The sequence below is a fragment of the Polypterus senegalus genome, chromosome 1, assembly GCF_016835505.1.
Source record: "Polypterus senegalus isolate Bchr_013 chromosome 1, ASM1683550v1, whole genome shotgun sequence".
Taxonomy (NCBI): domain Eukaryota; kingdom Metazoa; phylum Chordata; class Cladistia; order Polypteriformes; family Polypteridae; genus Polypterus; species Polypterus senegalus.
The window spans coordinates 291,132,294-291,150,007 of NC_053154.1; the positions used below are offsets into that span (position 1 = coordinate 291,132,294).

The 17,714-nt window shown below is 38.6% G+C and overlaps 1 protein-coding gene across 3 annotated transcripts in view; it reads left to right on the forward strand.

Annotated features, from left to right (window-relative positions):
• The window catches only part of LOC120543437 (VPS10 domain-containing receptor SorCS1), a 1,156,507-nt gene that overhangs the window by 57,769 nt on the left and 1,081,024 nt on the right, over positions 1-17,714 (forward strand). The window lies entirely within an intron of this gene.

Here is a 17,714-nt window from a genome sequence, read left to right on the forward strand (position 1 = left end):
GACAATTTAGAATTGCCATTGCACCTAACCTGCATGTCTTTGGACTGTGGGAGGAAACTGGAGCACCTGGAGGAAACCCATGGAGACACGGGGAGAACATGCAAACTCCACGCAGGGAGGATCCGGGAAGCGAACCTGGGTCTCCTAACTGCGAGGCAGCACCCAGATGGCACACAATCAGTTTTAATTATATAAGAGACATGATAAATACCAGTTGACAGCACAGAAGGCATTGGTGCTCATTCCACTCAATAAATAAAAAAAAAATCATAGCAAAAAGTAGCTACATTAGGGTAGTACACTTGAATTGTGGATCAGTAACCAGTCAAAGGTTGTTTTTTTTGTGTGATTTGAATGTCATTGAGTTCGGGTGGGATTCTAATTTCTACTTGCATATTAAACACATGCAGTTCATTTTAGTTTTAAACAAAAATAGTCCAATGCGCATCAGTGAGTCATGTGATAAACTGAAATTCACTCCAATGTTGAATCTTGTTATGTGCAAAACTAGTTGTGGGATGAAATTAAAGTAACCAACATAGACCTCCTGTTTTGTATTTGATACATGGTTTGTCGATTGCCATGTCTTATGAATTTCTCTGTTTACTCTCCTCCTGCTTCTCTAAGGTTTCTACTGTCTGTGCCATTATATGTACACGGACATCATTATTTAGTCATACATACCTTTCTTCAGGCAGTTCATCATCCTCGGTCTGGTACATCACATCCCAATTTCTTTTGCGATGAACTTCCTAAACTTCTGGTGTTTTGTGCTGTCTCCTCATACACTAATGTACCTGATCACTTTGTGTCACGGCAGCCTTTTCCTTTTCGGATAGAGTTGTCCGTTTTCACCGCTTCTACTCATCATTGCTTGCTGAATTAGTTACTCTTATAGTTGTAGTATTTTGCCAGAAACGTGTGGCGATGTTTGCTGCCATATTGGCCGGGTTTAGCACCTCCAGCCTAGTTGCGTTGGGACTTTGGTTTCCAGATGTGTGTGTCGATTTATTGACATTTTTCACTCATCCATTGCCCACCATACAAAGTTTTCAGTCACTGGATATTCAGGTATGAACCTCGTTCACATGACCCGTGCAGGTACATGAAATTCACAACCATGCTGCTGTTGCCAGCATAAAATATCAGACAACAGAATAAGCCAAAAAGACCACTTTTTTTACTTTTATACCCTTATTTTTTTTTTGACACTTCTACATATAATAACATTTTTCTTTCTAACCCTAGCAACCAGACAAATAAAAATATACAAACGCACACACAGACGCTTAGCCACTTATTAAGGTGTATCCTGCTACCCATTATGAATAGGCAGAAAGATGGATGGGTGGGATAGCGTATTGTATGAGTAAATGAGTAGATATATGAATGTATAAATGAATAAGTGTAGATCTGTGACTGTGTGATTTAGATTGGTGAATGAATACATGGATGAAATGAATGGATGAGTGATCTGAGAGATGAATGATTGCATTTTTGGAAGAAAGAACATAAAAACATAACAAATGTAACAACTTGAAGTGGCTGAGATGAGGATCATCATCTTCAAGTCTGAACTCATGGTTCTGTTTTTGTAAAGAGTAGATTTCTCTCTCCAGAAGAGGGGAGAACAGCTGCCTGTAGTAAAAGGAATTCAAATATCTCCAGATCTTGTTCCAAAATGATGGAAAATACAATGTGGGATTGGAGATTGGATTGGAGATTGAAATGGATTGGTGCAGCAGCATCTGTTCTGCAGGTGCCATACTGGTCCATAGGAGTGAAGTGGGAGTTGAGTCTACAAAGCAAAACTCTTGTTTTATTTGTCAGTCTACATCCCTGTCTTCACCTATGGTCAAGAGTACAAGCAGCAGAAATACGGTTTCTTCACAGGATGGATGGACTGAAATTTCATGATAGGGTGAGAAGCTGCTCAGCAATTCTGGAGAGTCTCAGAGTAGAGTTGCTGCTATTCTGGATTAAGAGGTGCCAGTTGGAGTGGTTTGGGTTCCCTCTAGACCTGCTCCATGCATGTCCCACTGGGCGACAAACCTAGGATATACTGGGGGGATTATATTTCTTGGCTGGGTTAAGAATGCCCGGGAATTGAATGATGAACTGTAATCTGTAGCTGGGAGAGAGAGTCAGGGCTGACCTGTTTGGCCTGCTACTGTCATGACCCTTGCTGGTACAAGCAGTTCAAAAAATGAGATGAGATGAGATGAGAATTGTGACAAATGAGAATACCCAATTCAGTCTATCATACTCATTTGTTTAGCTAGTAGCTAAGCTTTACCAATAGTTCATTAAGATCCTTCCTTAAGAATGCCAAGGTTTATATGGCTTGGTAGTTGTCACAATTCTTTGTGTAAAGAATTACTATGCAGCTTCAGTCCTAAATGCAGCTCCTTTTAATCTCCACTGGTGTCCTCAAGTATGTGAATTCTGCTGGATCTGCTTTATCAATGCATTGAGAATATTGACAATCTGGATCATGTCTTCATGTAGTCACTACTGATTGACATTAAACAGCTTCAATTCTCCAAGTCTGTCAGAGTAGGAAGGATATACGTTTAAAGGAACCTGATGGATGGATGGTTGAATGGATAAATAGGTAGATCCATGTAATGACAGTAAAATGAGCCAGATCAATGAACATTATCAAATCCTGTTAATGTATTTCAGGGTCACTGGTGACCTCTGCAGAATTAAGCCCACTCATTCACATATCTACAATTGGCCAATTTGGAGTTGCTCGTCTGTGATGAAACTATTTGACATGTGGGAGGATAACCACAATGCCTAGAGAGATACTGTGAAAGACAGAGGACATGCAACTGACACACAGACAATGACTGTGTGCAAGATTGAAACCTAGGATGCTAGTTACATGAGGCAGCAGGGTTTAGCCCTGTACCACTCTAACGAGAATAAAATCCTTCATAATTTGCAGTGTAATAACATAACTGAATGTAAATGATGCATCTGTTCATGAAAATTCATGTAAAAAAGATCGATCGTATAAAATATTTTGTACCGTAGTATAGGATTCCATCATTAAGTATTTCTGCACATTCATGTTTGCATCTGTCATTGGCCATACATGTTAGTTTTCTGTAAAATTCTAGCAGACAGCATTTGCACATTTTCGCATATTTTGTATAAACTGCTTCTTTTTAACAAATTTTGTAAAGATCAGACTTTTTTCATTCTGACAACACACATAAACTGTATTCATTATGATTATGTTGGATATTTGAATTTGTGGAGAGATTACCCACATTGTTCTGTAAATATCTGTCCAACTGATTGAAGAAATGTGCTTTGATATTTTATATTGTTGGTTATTTTGTTGTTACATTAAGTTTAATGATTGTAAAATTATTAGTTACTAGCTGTCCCCCATGGATCTGTCCACGTAGTAGTGAAACAGGACAGTGAGGAGGGCCCTGCCTGACTCCCTACTCCTGACGTCCCCTTGGCCTGTAGCCTCTGTCTCGGATTAGCGTGAATATATTGCTTCCGAAAGTGAACTATGATACTTAGCGCGATAAGTGAAGTTGCAAAATCAACCGGAGTGTTCAAGCAAATTATTGAAAAATACCTGATCTAAATGCATTAAACAGTTCTCTCATTTTCTAGCTAAGTAGAGGTAAGGAATTCCCTGTGGCTGGCATGTCAATGAGGAGGGACCCCTCCCCTCGGCCTGCTGCGTGTCTCTTGGATTTGCGCAAATAAATTGAAACCGCAAGTGAATTATGATACATAGTGTAATGAGAGAGGTTTCAAAATAAACTGGAATGTTCAAGCAAATTATAGAAAAAAACCTGATCTAAATTCGTTAAGTAGTTCTATCATGAATAGAGATCTTTTTATTTGTGACAGTCAACTTTTGTTACCTGTTCTACTGCACTTGCTGAACAAACAGGCTATAGCTTAATGTTACTCAATTACTGTATGTTTACGTCATTTGTAAGTCACTTTGGATAAAAGTGTCTGCTAAGCAAATAAATATAAATATACTGTATAAATCCGTCCAATTTTTTAAACCTGTGTTGTACTTTCCAGGGATGTGGGAAGCTGGAGCTTATTTTTATAGTATCAAGCACAAGGTGGGAGCCTCTCTTGGATGAAGGTTGCTGCTCTGATGCTTAGCAAATTAACTTAAAATTTAGTGTTCCCAGATACCCTGACTTAAATATGTTTGGCACGAGGGAACCATAGTGCAAGCAGAAACCCCATATGGACACAGGAAGAACATCGAGCTTCTTATAGTTAGTGCTTGGGTTAATACTGGAACCCAGGCCATTATGTATCAAGGCTAACTTCAGATCCACGGTGCCATTAAATGTGTGTGTAAGGATGTAAATGACACCACTGTGATACTTTGTAAACGACAATATCTTGTCATTTCTTTGGATCTGCTCTTGACCTTCTGAAGGCTGTACATATGGAATCCCTAGTTTTGTTGCTTACTCTGTGTGTTACCGTATAATATCTATAGTAAGACCTCACACGCATAGCCTTCTCACTGTCCCAAAGCCCTAGTGGACCTTTCAGGCTAAATCACCATATCAAAGAAATGATCAAATTCATGTGAACTTCAACCATCAATGGTCACTTCTAAAAATAAATCATTTTCCCATTTTCTTGGTGATCTGATATTTTCAGCTAAACGTTACTACAAGTTGACAGGCCTTTTAAAAGCTCTGCTCATCCTGTGTTTGCTGCCACCAAATGAATGTGACTTTCATATCAACTGCATTAATGTATAATGGTCTTGAGTTGAAGAGACTTTTTTTCTAATATCATCTCTCTGCAGATCATTCTTAGATAATCAAAGTATTTTTACATCAGATTCTACATTTTATGACCTTGCATATTACGAACTTTAGGGAAGTACTGGAAAGTTTGCCAGTTCATTTGGAGAGCAAATAAAATCCAACTGAGACACAAGAGGGCAGGATTTTGCCATCTGTTAAGACGAATGTGAGATGAGCTCAACAGAGAGCCCTGTAGGGCAGGCTGGTGGTACGTTGGTTAGCGTGATAACTTCACAGGAATTGGTTCCTAAGCTCAGAACTTAATTAGTTTCACTTTTCCATGGCTTTTGTATTTTCTTAAGATACTAACAGATCTCACCCCACTGTTCAGATGTTACTTCCGTGTAATCTGTAGGGAGTGTCAGTATGCCTTTTTTTGTTTTCTCACTGCAGCTAAAACTAGAAATGTATCAAATGGATTCATTAACATTTAAATCAATTTTCAGACATACATTGGCATCATATCTGGGTTGATTTTGACCTGTCTGGTGTATTGATGGATGGATTTTTGTACCTTGCTGGATATTGTCAGTTGAGTTAACTTTTTGGTTTTTTTGAGATGGAATTTATAATAGAAGATAATATATGAACTCTTTTTGAATTTGTTACATGAATCTTTATTGAACCATTTAGGGATCAAAACCAATTTGAGAAAGTATAAGTGCTTTGAGTTTGGGAAATGTGCTATGTAAATGAAATATTTTATTATTATTGTATTATTGTTCAAATCAAGGTGAAGAATGTAGATGATTAGTGGTTATGCTAATATAGTTATGAGTACAACAAGAACATTACAGTAACAATATACAGTAGTATTAGAAATGAGAGAATGAGTATGCAGTAGTACAGTATTGTATTTATAGTATATAGTGTTGTAGTTATATCTTATCATAGTAGATAGAGTGGCCTGAAGTTTTAAGAATGTGGAGTTTAAATCTGGCAGTGCAGGGTGGTCTGCAGCGCTGTCTTAATAGCATCACAGGCCCTCGGGCAAAGTTGTACACTAGGGCCCCTGTTTTAATAGCACAACAGAAACATACGTAGACATCAGAAACATCATGGGCCCCTTATGCTCCTAGGGGCCCCGGCCAGTCCCCATTGTGCCCATTGTGCCCATAGATTAAGATGACCCTGGGTTGGTGTTTGGGGGATTAATTAGATGTTCATGAGTAACCTAACAGGCCTCATGAAGTTGGCTTATTTAATGGTTTAACCTGTTACAGAGGTCTATTGAATCTATTCTTTTTGCAAATCATTACAGCAGTTAGTATTAAAAGTGAGTAAGTGAATATAATGTAATAGTTCAGGCAAACATCTAGCACTGCTGGGTAGTTGATGTGGAAGTGTTTGGGGGATCAGTTAGATGTTCACAATTAGGCTGCTTGAAGTTGGTTTATTAAATAGTTTACCCTGTTACAACAGTCCAGCCAGTCTCGCTCTTTTTGCAAATCTTTAATGCATTCAATATAACAGAATTACAGTACTGAAAGTGAGAACGTGAACATATTGTATTAGTGCAGGCATAAATGTGGGGTTCCTGGGAAGTATGATGTTGCGGTGTATGGGGGATAAGTTAGATTTGGTAAACATAATTTAAATTGGTCAAACTCTTAACTCCAGCCTGACCATTCAAACTCTTCTGAACATACAGAACCATTAAAGAAGTGTTCAAATAAAAAAAAAATGCAGAAACTCACAGGCACAACAGACATGATTATAAAAAACAAGGAACTTCCCTGGATTATTTTACCTCCGTACTACAAACATTTTTCTTCCTTGTCTGAAACAACTTCCTTACTGTAAATTTAGAATTGTACCATTAGGAAGACCCATCAGTCTCAGTATCATTGTTTTGGTTCTTGTTTTTTCACCAGTAGCCCAGTTTCCTTCATCATAATTCATTTTTTTCCTTTTTCTTCTTTTTCTCATGATAAGCACTGTAGGTGTCGTGTACAGTAACACACTAATCTCGTCATGGCAGCATAGGCAGTGTAGTGTTAATTGTGGACCCTGTGAAATGCTTTTTCCTTCACCTACTTTAATGTGCAATTCTTTGGAGGCACTTTTTGAAATTAAAAGGTGGAGTCGAGCTAAAGTTAGAAAACAAACCTTAACAAAACTGATAATGTCATTTCTCAATGGAGTCTCCACCCTTCTCAATGCACTTGTGCCATCTGCCTGGAAGTGCCTGGATTCCAGCAGAATAAAAGATTTTGTCTTGTTGAACACTACTTGCCGAGTGGTACTACAGTCACTAATGTGAGTCACTGTGAATTGCTGGAGAGCGGCAAGGGTCTGCTGTCTCAAGGAGTCCTTTTGCTGCATGACAATGCCTGCCCGCCAACACACTGCTAAGACCACCAAGGCTTGTCTGGAGTAACTGAAGTTTGAGGTATTGCCACATCCTCCTTATTCACCAGATTTGGCACAGTGTGATTCAGTATTGATTCAAGACATATGACAACGTGAAGAAACTGGTGCATGAGTGGTTGCGAGGACAAGATAAAACCTTTAATTCTGCTGGAATTCAAGCATTTCCAGGCAGGTGACATTAAGAATGGTGGAGACTCCATTGAGAGTCTGACATTATCAGTTTTGTTAAGGCTCATTCGTTTTTCTTATAAATCCCATTTACTAACTTTAGCACGACTACCCCACATATTTTAGTAATGACAACTTCAGGCTTTTTTAGAATCCTGACATTGGCCAAAAACCCATTTAAATCCCAATACATGCATGGATAACCAAAAAATGTAATACAAAAAATCTTTAAATATTGTAAAAATTGCACCTTCTTAGTCTTGTTATTGACTGACCCATATAAAATGTCTGTTTTTGTGAATGTACTGAAATATTAAAAATTTATTTGGAAACTTTGACAAGGAATCAGAATGTCTGCCTTTCCTTTCACTGAAGCATTAAATATTTATTTGTTAAGATTTTGGAAACTTTGATAAAGATTCAGAATGCAATTCTCCTGTTCACTTATGATCTAATGGCTAAAGGACTGCATTGTGAAGGACAAGTATAGCAATTCAATCCATATCTTTTACTGTCAGCAAGTCATTTTAGCTGACGTTTGTGTTATACACTTTAAAACGCACATACTGCGTATGCTTAAAGTCAGGGTTACAGTTGTAGAACTTATTCTGGCAGCTGCAGGCATAAGATAGGAAATAACACTCGATAGGGTGTCAGTCCATTGTAGCTGTATTATACACTTGTCACTTGTGACTGATTTTTAGAAATTCAATTAAATATCCATCAGCTTTTTTATTTTATATAGTGCCCTTCACAGAATAAAGCATTGTTTGCTTTGGGTTGCCATGTTAGGGACACCCTTTTTGAAATCCATTTTGTTTTGTTTTTGGAAATATATTTTCATTTGATTGAACCTTTGTTTTTTCACACTTTGGGCTAGAACTTTTTGACGTTTCTTCTTCCCCTTCTCAAATCTTTTCCCATTTTATAGATTGTTTCAGATTTTTTTTTTCAATATTATTGAGCCCTTTCTGCTTTATAGTTGTGAGTCAGCCAAAACCTGCTTTAGAGTTTGGTTTCCAGGCTTCATTAAGTGAGAAACTGGATTTCAGAAGCAGCAGCTCCAAAGGTATCATAACAATTACTGAAATATGATCGCCTCTGTCTGAACCCATGCTGAGTGCTCACTAAGATGCCTGTTCTTCAGTTGGGTTGCTCAATTATTTATTTCATAATCACTTCCATTAATTTAGCTGTGATGAACTGTAAGTGTATTAGGCTGTAGTTACTTGAATCTGCCCAGTTACCTCTTTTATATAATGGGATTGCATTTCTCTAGTGGGCATTGAGCTCTAAAAAAGTACACATCAAGGATTTATATATGTTATCACTAACCTAATAAAATAAAATAACAAGGTGAACTAGAAGAAGATTGAATGTATGAGTTGACATAAATGTGTGATCAAGATTACTGCAACTCATACAATCATGAGAACATCCCATGAGATAATAACATTATAAACATTCTCAATAGCCATACAGTTGAAAATTTACTCTAGCCATATTATGTATACAAAGCTGCATCTGAAAATACCTGCAGTGCTTTTATTAAAATGAACAAAGCTGATAGACCAGATTTTCAACCTCCTTTTTGAGTATAACTGCTGCTTTCAACAGTGCAACTGTTACTTTCAAAAGTAATTGGTCATACCTCACACAATTTTCATGTAAGTTGAGAGGAAAAATGCTTTTAGAGTGCTGGCAAGCCATCAATCCTTGCACCTGATTTCCAATGATTTCATAAGCAGGAATGTTTATTAATACATTTCTGTTTATGGTTTTCTTAAGAGTTATACACTTGAGGGGACTGGGCGGTCTCATGGTCTGGAATCCCTACAGATTTTATTTTTTCTCCAGCCGTCTGGAGTTTTTTTTTTCTGTCCCCTGGCCATTGAACCTTACTCTTATTCGATGTTAATGTTGATTTATTTTTTATAATTATGTCTTTCATTTTTCTATTCTTTAATATGTAAAGCACTTTGAGCTACTGTTTGTATGAAAATGTGCTATATAAATAAATGTTGTTGTTGTTGTTGTTGTTGTTGTTCCTTTCAGCATTGAGGTGACTGTCCTTTGTCTGTGAAATGTGTTCTGCCATTTCTCAATGTCAGTTCCAAAAGCAGATTGTCTCTAGTGAATTTCTAAATGTCACCCTAAGTTTTCAAAAAATCATTAACCGGATGTTGCTTTATTTTGTTTTTACTGTATATGCATAGGTGTACCCCGACTTATGAAAGTCTTATGGATTGGAGGGCTGGTTGCATGTCCAATTGGTTGGAAGTCCGACATTATATATTGTACACAGAGCAATACAATACAAGTACCAAGTCACACCATAGTAACATGCCAAATAAGTGCACTCCAAACAACAGTCCCTGACAAATACTGTATATTACTATGCTATACACGTACACAAATGCATGTAAATAGCCATAGCATAATGTCAAAAATTTAGCGTATGACACTAAACATATTTGGGGTGCTCACCATGGCTAATGATGTACGGTGGTCTCCTGTGTATTGAAAGCAGGTGCTTGATCTTTATACAGCACATGTAATTGAACACTTTTGCTGAATATGAACATTACTGTACAGAGCTATATTAATACCAAATGTTTCATTTAAAGCAGTTTAATTTCTATTGTACATACAGACTTTTTATGTGTTTGCTAGCTTTTTATACACTAACTAATCAATGGTGGATGATCCACATCACTGTCACTTTCTTCTGCTGCTAACTGCTAAACTCAAAACTCAAATCATTTGCCTTTGCACAGTTTCACTTTTCAGTTTTGCCAGAATTATTTCATAGAAGCAGATCCTTTGACAGTTTTGGTTATTCACACCTTATCCCTCCAGAATCATCGATACTGTTGAGTGAGACAATCCAAAATTGCATTATAAAATGGCCACAGATTTACCATCTTCATATTGTTTTACCCCTTTCAATTTGGTATACAAATGTATAACCTTCCTCTTCGTTTCCTGTGAATCCATTGTTATACTGCTGGCAGCAGAAATGCATGATCTAGGGAGGACTGATATGACTACAATTGTGTAGGATTGTGAATGACTTTTGGGTCTTCTGTCATAAGTACGAGTTGGACATATGGTATGTCAGAAGGTGTTTCTGTATGTTAAAGGGAGTGGCATTTAATGGACCCATCAGAGGTTAAGGTTCTCTTAATGGACCAGGTCTAATAAGGAAGGAAAGTACTATGAGGTTATCTGCTTAAAGTTGCATTCAAAATCAATAGAAGGCTAATCCTAAATAAAGAATAGCATTTATATATTATACAGCACACTGGCCATATTTAATTACTGACTCCAGAGTCTTAAGCTTGGAGGCTTTATTCTGGGATTACTTCTATTCAAGCCCTAGAGTCTCTTCTTGGAGTCCAGGGTTGCTCTATGTTTGCAGTAGAGACTCTCCCTATGGTTGCCCCTTCGTGTCCTTGCACCCCTGTACCACCAGTTACTGTACATAGTGGCAGCCCATTCCTTAGTCACAAACCATGGGGGACTCTGCCTTGCTGGGTGTCAGCATGGAGGTTTTCTTTTAACCATCTCCCAGTCCTCCATGGTCTCTTTCTCTTGCTGTTTCTCTATAAGGAGGCCAGGGACATTACTATTTCCTCAAAAGAACACTCCTCACTCTCTATCTGTCTATCTGTCTATAGTCCTTTCTGGTCTCCCAGCACAATAAGAGCGTTCAATACACCCTAGCAGTGCCCCTCTTCCTGCACATGTTTAGTCCTTCAAATGCACACTACTTTCTATGGACTGGATTGTGTCCCTGTGCTGTATCCAGCCTTTCCTTCAAGCAGTCCATACCTTTATCAGGACACCAGCCAGCAATTCATAATCATGCACATAATTAATTATTTTACAGTCCAGGCCAATATCCTTTCCATCTATTAAGCAGACATTAATTAAAGAATGGTTTTATAAAGGGGGGCACAGTTGTGCAGTGGGTAGCGCTGCTGCCTCGTAGTTAGGAGACCCGGTTTCGCTTCCTTGGTCCTCCCTGTGTGGAGTTTGCATGTTCTCCCCATGTCTGCATGGGTTTCCTCTGGGTGCTCCGGTTTCCTCCCACAGTCCAAAGACATGCAGGTTAGATGTATTGGCGATCCTAAATTGTACCCAGTGTGTCGGTGTGTGTGTGATGGGCTGGCGCCCTGCCCTGAGTTTGTTTCATGCCTAGTGCCCTGTGTTGGCTGGGACTGGCTCCACCAGACCACAGTGACCCTGTAGTTAGGATATAGCGGGTTGGATAATTTACATATAATAAAATAAAATGTTGCACATTTGAGGGAATTGGTTGCTGTGTGGAGCATTATTTAAAACTGAAGAAAACAAGAAGGCAACCCAATTTCATATTATTTATGAAACAGTGGATATTAACTAAACATTTTGAACACCCCGAAGTTTTGTCTTTTAGCCCTGTGGTCGCCCACCAGTCAGCTGACACTGTTACGTCGCCCGCCATCAGACTGCTTTTGCCAGTGTAATCTTATAGCAAAGTGAAATTATGCTATTCTGGATAGCTTAGGTCAAGCATTTATGATTTGATTTGTTTAGATTTCATATAGTGATCTTATGGCTAAAGAGGTTAGAGACCACTGTTCTACTTATTTTTCTTTTTAAATTACATGTATTTAAAAAAGCAGAAAAATCTAAGTAACCCTCTTTCCCCACCAAAAAAATGTATTTGGTTTAGCTATTCATCAAAATATGTGGCACATACTTTTTGGGTTTATTCTGCTTGGTCTTGCTGAGGAAATGATTGTTCTTTCAAAAAAGCCTCCATTCGCTAGAAGGTAAGCTACACGTTTGGGATGAATACAATGATGCTTCTGCTTAGCCATTCATTCAGTAATTATTCCCCAGGCAAAGCCACAGTACAGATTGCATTCTTTATTTCTTTATTTGCACTGCTGTCCTCTTGCTTTGGAAGGACCTGTGGGAAAAATTCAAATCAGGCACAGATGAGCAGCCTTCAACAGCGCGCATGTAGATGAAAATATTGGACATGAAGGTAAAAAGAAAAAAAATCTGCATATAAGACATTTTAGCTTGCATTTGGAAAAAAGAAAAGTTTCAAATATCATAGCTTTCAGGTTGAATTGGCCAATGTGAGTGTGATTGTGGATGGGCACCCTATCCAGTGTTAGACACAGTGCTGTCAGGATACGGTCACAGTGACCCTGAACTGGATTAAACAGGTTTAGAAATGTTTTTTTTTTTTTTTTTTGTAGATGCATAAATTTAAGGAAGTTCGTGAATGTATACAGTATATACTTTCAAACATATGAGTTTGATGAACCTCTTATGGGGTCTGATTTCAAGAGAATACTGCAAATTAATTTGAATATAACATCATCACACACCCATCTTCTACTCCCATCTATAGCCAGGAGGAGACAAGACCTGGAAGAAAGTCAGTAGTTGCTTTTAAGTCTGTGCTTCCGACCCCACCTCCAGTCCCGATACCATAAAATCAGGATACCCTGCTAAGAACCATATCAGTTTTAACTTCTGAGGAAGGCACAACAGTGTCACCAGACTCAATTGATTCTCCTTTTATCTTTTTCTTGATTCTTACAATAGCCTAATAGCAGTTAAATGGGGATTGCCTCTGGTACCCCAAAGTTTTGATATTGTCATTTAGAGGATTAGGAAATTATAAGAACATTTGATAAGAACAGGCCAATCAGACCAAAGAAACATGCTTTAAAAAAAAGTCTAATCTGTCCTTGCAATTCTTGAGGTTTACCAGTGGTTTGCACCTTGTGGTAAACCCTCTGTCTTTACTTTCATGAAGTCTTCTTTTCATTGTAGACTTTGGCAATGATAGGCCTACCTCCTGGAGAGTGTTTTAGATTTTTCTAAATGTTGTGAAGCTGTTCTTCTTCACCAAGGACAGAATTCTTCAATCATCCAGCACAGTTGTCCTCTGTTATTTTCCAGACCTTCTGGTGTTACTGAGTTCACCAGTGTGGTCTTCCTTTTTAAGAATTACCAAATGGTTGATTTGACCACTCCTGGTGTTTCTGCTTCCTCTCTAAAGGGTTTGTTTTGTTTTCTCCGCCTAATGATGTACTGTTTTAGTTGCTTGGATAGCTCTTTGGACCTTATTTTGAGAGTTCACATTGACAGCATCCAAATTGAAATTCCACAGTCGGAATTACCTACCTAATAGTTAGTGAAGTAATGAATGAATGTCAGTCAAATGCCCAAATACTTTGAAGCTTGTAGAAATGAGAGGCTATGCAGAAAATTGGCTGTCATTCCTAAATGGCTCATATGATATTTTTGGTAAACTCCTTAAATTAAAGCTAAACGTCTACACTTCAGTCACATAATTATTGCTTAATTTCAAATCCATTGTGGTGGCATACAGAGCCAAAATAACGAAAATTGTGTCACTGTCCAAAAACCCAATATCTTACATTAATTTTCATCTGCCACAAATCTTCCCAAGTCTGTATGCTGTCCAAGTCACGCTGTAATGATTTAATGGGTTCTTGATTACCTGCCAATCCAACTAGCTTGATATGATGTGCAAACTTAACTTGCTTGTTGTTTATATTCCCAACCAGAAACTTTATGTACATTAAAAAATAGCAGCAGCCAAGCACTGACCCTTGAGGGACACCAACCTTAACTTCACAAATTCTGATAAAGTTCCTCGCATCATAACTTTCTTCTTCCTGTGTTTTAGCCAATTCTATCCACAATACACTGAAATCCCATGTCTTTAAGTTTGATGCCCTGCCTCTCATGTTGGACCTCATAAAAAGCCTTCTGAAAATCAAGAAAAATAATTCTCTGATTCTGTCTTTTTTGCTTCCTCATACAGTTCCTCCATATTAGTAAAACATGACATCTGTTGTCTGAACCCATGCTGACTGTTCGGTAATGTCCTATCCATGGCATGTGCCGCTATTTGCTATTTTCCAGCCCTTAGGAATTTCTGCAGTGTGCAGTGGCTTTCTAAAAATATGTGTCAAGGGTTTATATATGTACTCACTAACCTCCAGTCTTTTTTTTTTTGTTGTCTTTATTTACTTTACAATGTAATATGTGTTATTGCAAATAGAAAATGCTATAGTAGTGCATTCCTCATACTCAGAATAAAGTCAAGAAGGTCAAAATATAAAATATAAATAAGCAAATTTATAGTAGGGAGGGTTTTACCATTGGGAGAACCAATAAGAAACTCAACAGAAAGCCTCAAATCCTGCATCCTTTTAGGGTCTCAGTAAACACTTACTGATCCCTGTCCGTCTAGCATTTTTGCCACCATGCTACAAGAAAGACATACAAGCACTTAAAGCTATGTGGAGGAGAGCAACCAGATACCTTCCAGGACTTTAAGTACATGACGTACTTTGTCAGACTCAAAGAATTAAACCTGTTTAGTCTCGAGCAGAGGAGACTGTATGGGAACCTAATTCAAGATTTCAAAATTCCCCAAGGCATTGATGAAGTAGATCCACCAGATTTCTTTCACCTTAATAATGAATTGTGTACTGGAGGACAGCAGTGGAAATTAAGGGGTAGTGCATTTTGAACTGAAGCCAGAAAGCACTGCTTTACACAGAGTTTTGGGAATCTGGGACATACTAAAATGACATACTGTATAGTTAAAACAGAAACCTTCAGAACTTTTTTAAAGACTAGGGGGATTCACCCCCTGCTTGCTTCGCTCGCCAGACCCCGTGTTTGGTTTTCCAGATACACAGATACAATTTCAAGTTGCTATTTCATCATTTTCACTTTTATTTCAGGACTTCTGTAAAAACAATATTTGGAATCTTTCGTGTCCCAATATGTTGAATCTTTTAAATGAGGTCTGTGAGACTTGTGTTTAATGACTTTGTACCCTAAAGGCGGAGTGGTGGCTCTGAGGCTAGGGATCTGCACTGGCAATCGGAAGGTTTGAATCTAGTAAATGCCAACAGGGACTCTGCTCTGTTGGGCACTTGAGCAAGGCGGCCCTTAACCTGCAATTGCAGAGCGCTTTGAGTAGTGAGAAAAGCGCTATATAAATGTAAAGAATTATTATTATTATTAATTTAGGATAGGTTTCTCTGTTTGGAATTTCAGCACAGACAAAACAATCCACATCATCAGCCGGTAATAATTTTTTTTGCAAAGTAACCAATAAATGCATGTGAGTTAAACCCCGTTTTTGAAATTCCCTGACTTAAACTAATTTCCTTTTATTTGCATCAATGCGATCTATGCTATCTTTTTTTTTGATAATGTAGTGACTGACGTAATAAAGTGTCACAAAAGTTCTACTTTAACAATAGCTGAATACGTAACCCCAAACACAACTTTCTAGCACCCTCTCCAGCCCCTCCTCCCATGGGTCTTACCTCCCGCTTACCGCATCAATCAGCACCCAGCTATCAATCTTCCGTGCTGCACTCTGCCCTCCCTCAATCAGACCTAACAATCACTTAAAACAAAAAAGGCTTCTGCTTGGCTTGGACGCTACAATACTTTTGACTGTTACTGCTTTCATATTCTGTACCTTTCTCTGCATATGTATCGCGCCTTGGGTCTCTTTTCTCCACGCTTCTTTGCTGAGAGTACAGGATCTGTGTGTGCCACATGACTTTACATGACTGAATATTTTGCTGGCTGTCCGTGCTCTTATTTGATAAGAAGGGAGTGTCGTGCAAGAATCTTTTGTTCCACGTTCCCGCAAGACTGCCCTGGGACAATCTCTTGGCACCAAGTCTCATGTTTATGGTCCCCGCGAGATACTCCGTGGCAAGTCTATTTTGTCTCACAGGTCTTTAAAATGTCTTTTGAGAACTTCCGAGAAGATCACATATCGTCGCCTTGCTTTTCCATTCCAGGATTTTTTTTATATATAGAAAGATACTGGGACAGCTTAGCTGTTAGCTAACAAGTGAGCATGTTGCACTGATGGTCTTATCTCATGTATGAAATTTCTTCTGTTCTTCTGTTCCAGTAGGGTGGGTCATATACTTCCCACCAAAGTACTACATCAAGCAGCCCTTTATCATTCCCCTCTCCCTCTCTCTGTCTCTCTCTGTATATATATCTATCTATTATATAAAAAAATCTTGGGTCGAGATGTGATCATCTCGGAGAAACACTTTGACGTCACGCGAGACTAGACATTACAACCTTAGGAAGCAAGACCCGTGAGACGGTGACTTTTGCACGTCACGCCCTACTTACAAACAATTTAAAACAAATTCACGGACATCTAACCTCGCAGTTGTTGGAATGCTTTTGGCAGACGCACTTCATGTGCTCCCAGCTCTTAAAAATGTTATACGATCTAGATGGCACGTGAACTACTAAGTGAAGAAGAGAGAACAGCATGTCGGAAAGAGAAACGAAAGCTTTGGAGAGAAAAGAAGGCAAAAAGGATGCACAAGAGAACAACAATAATATATGTGTAAATTCAGAAACTAAGGACAATAATAATCGGCCCCTGACGTCCCACAAGAGACAGTTTAATGTCCCGCAAGACAAAGCAGTGAGACCAAAGAACAGCTGCTATGCAGGGTTTTAAATGATTGACGCGCAGCGCGACAAGCAGAACATGTAGCTCAGCAGCAGAAAGACAGCAGCTGATCCGTCCGCATCTCCTTAGCTTGCGTGAGCAATTGTAGTCAAAGAGAAAAAGTTTAAATTTTAAAAGTGAGAATGATTCATTATTTCTGAGCTGAGATGGTAGTGAGTTCCAAAGCTGGGCAGCAGAGCAACTGAATGTTCTGCTCCCCATGGTGGTAAGATGGGTGAGGGGGACAGTCAAGTGGATGGAGGAACAGGATCTAAGGGTACAGGAGGGAATGGCAACATGGAGGAGGTCAGACACATATGGAGGGGCAAGGTTGTGGATAGCTTTACAAGTTAACAGAAGAGTTTTAAATTGAATGTGGAACTTAACTGAAAGATTTTGAAGCTGCTGCAAAACAGGAGTGATATGGTGAATAGAGGGGGTTCTAGTAATGATGCGGGCAGCTGAATTCTGGACCAGTTAAAACTTATAAAGAGATTTGCGAGAAAGACCAAAGAAAAGGGAATTACAATAATCCAGACGAGAAGTGACAAGGATATGAACAAGGATAGCAGTGGTGTGGGGAGTGAGGGAGGGGCGAATACGATTAATGTTACACAGGTGGAAATATGCAGACCGGGAGATATTATACTAGCTGTGTAAGTCCATGCAGTAGGGGTCCTAGAAACTATTGAAAATCGTCAGAAAAAAATTGAAATGCAGAGATGTCAGGTAATTGAAAGGAACTACTCTAGGCATTTCTCTCCTATGAGGTTTTCTTTTGCCAACGTGCTCGC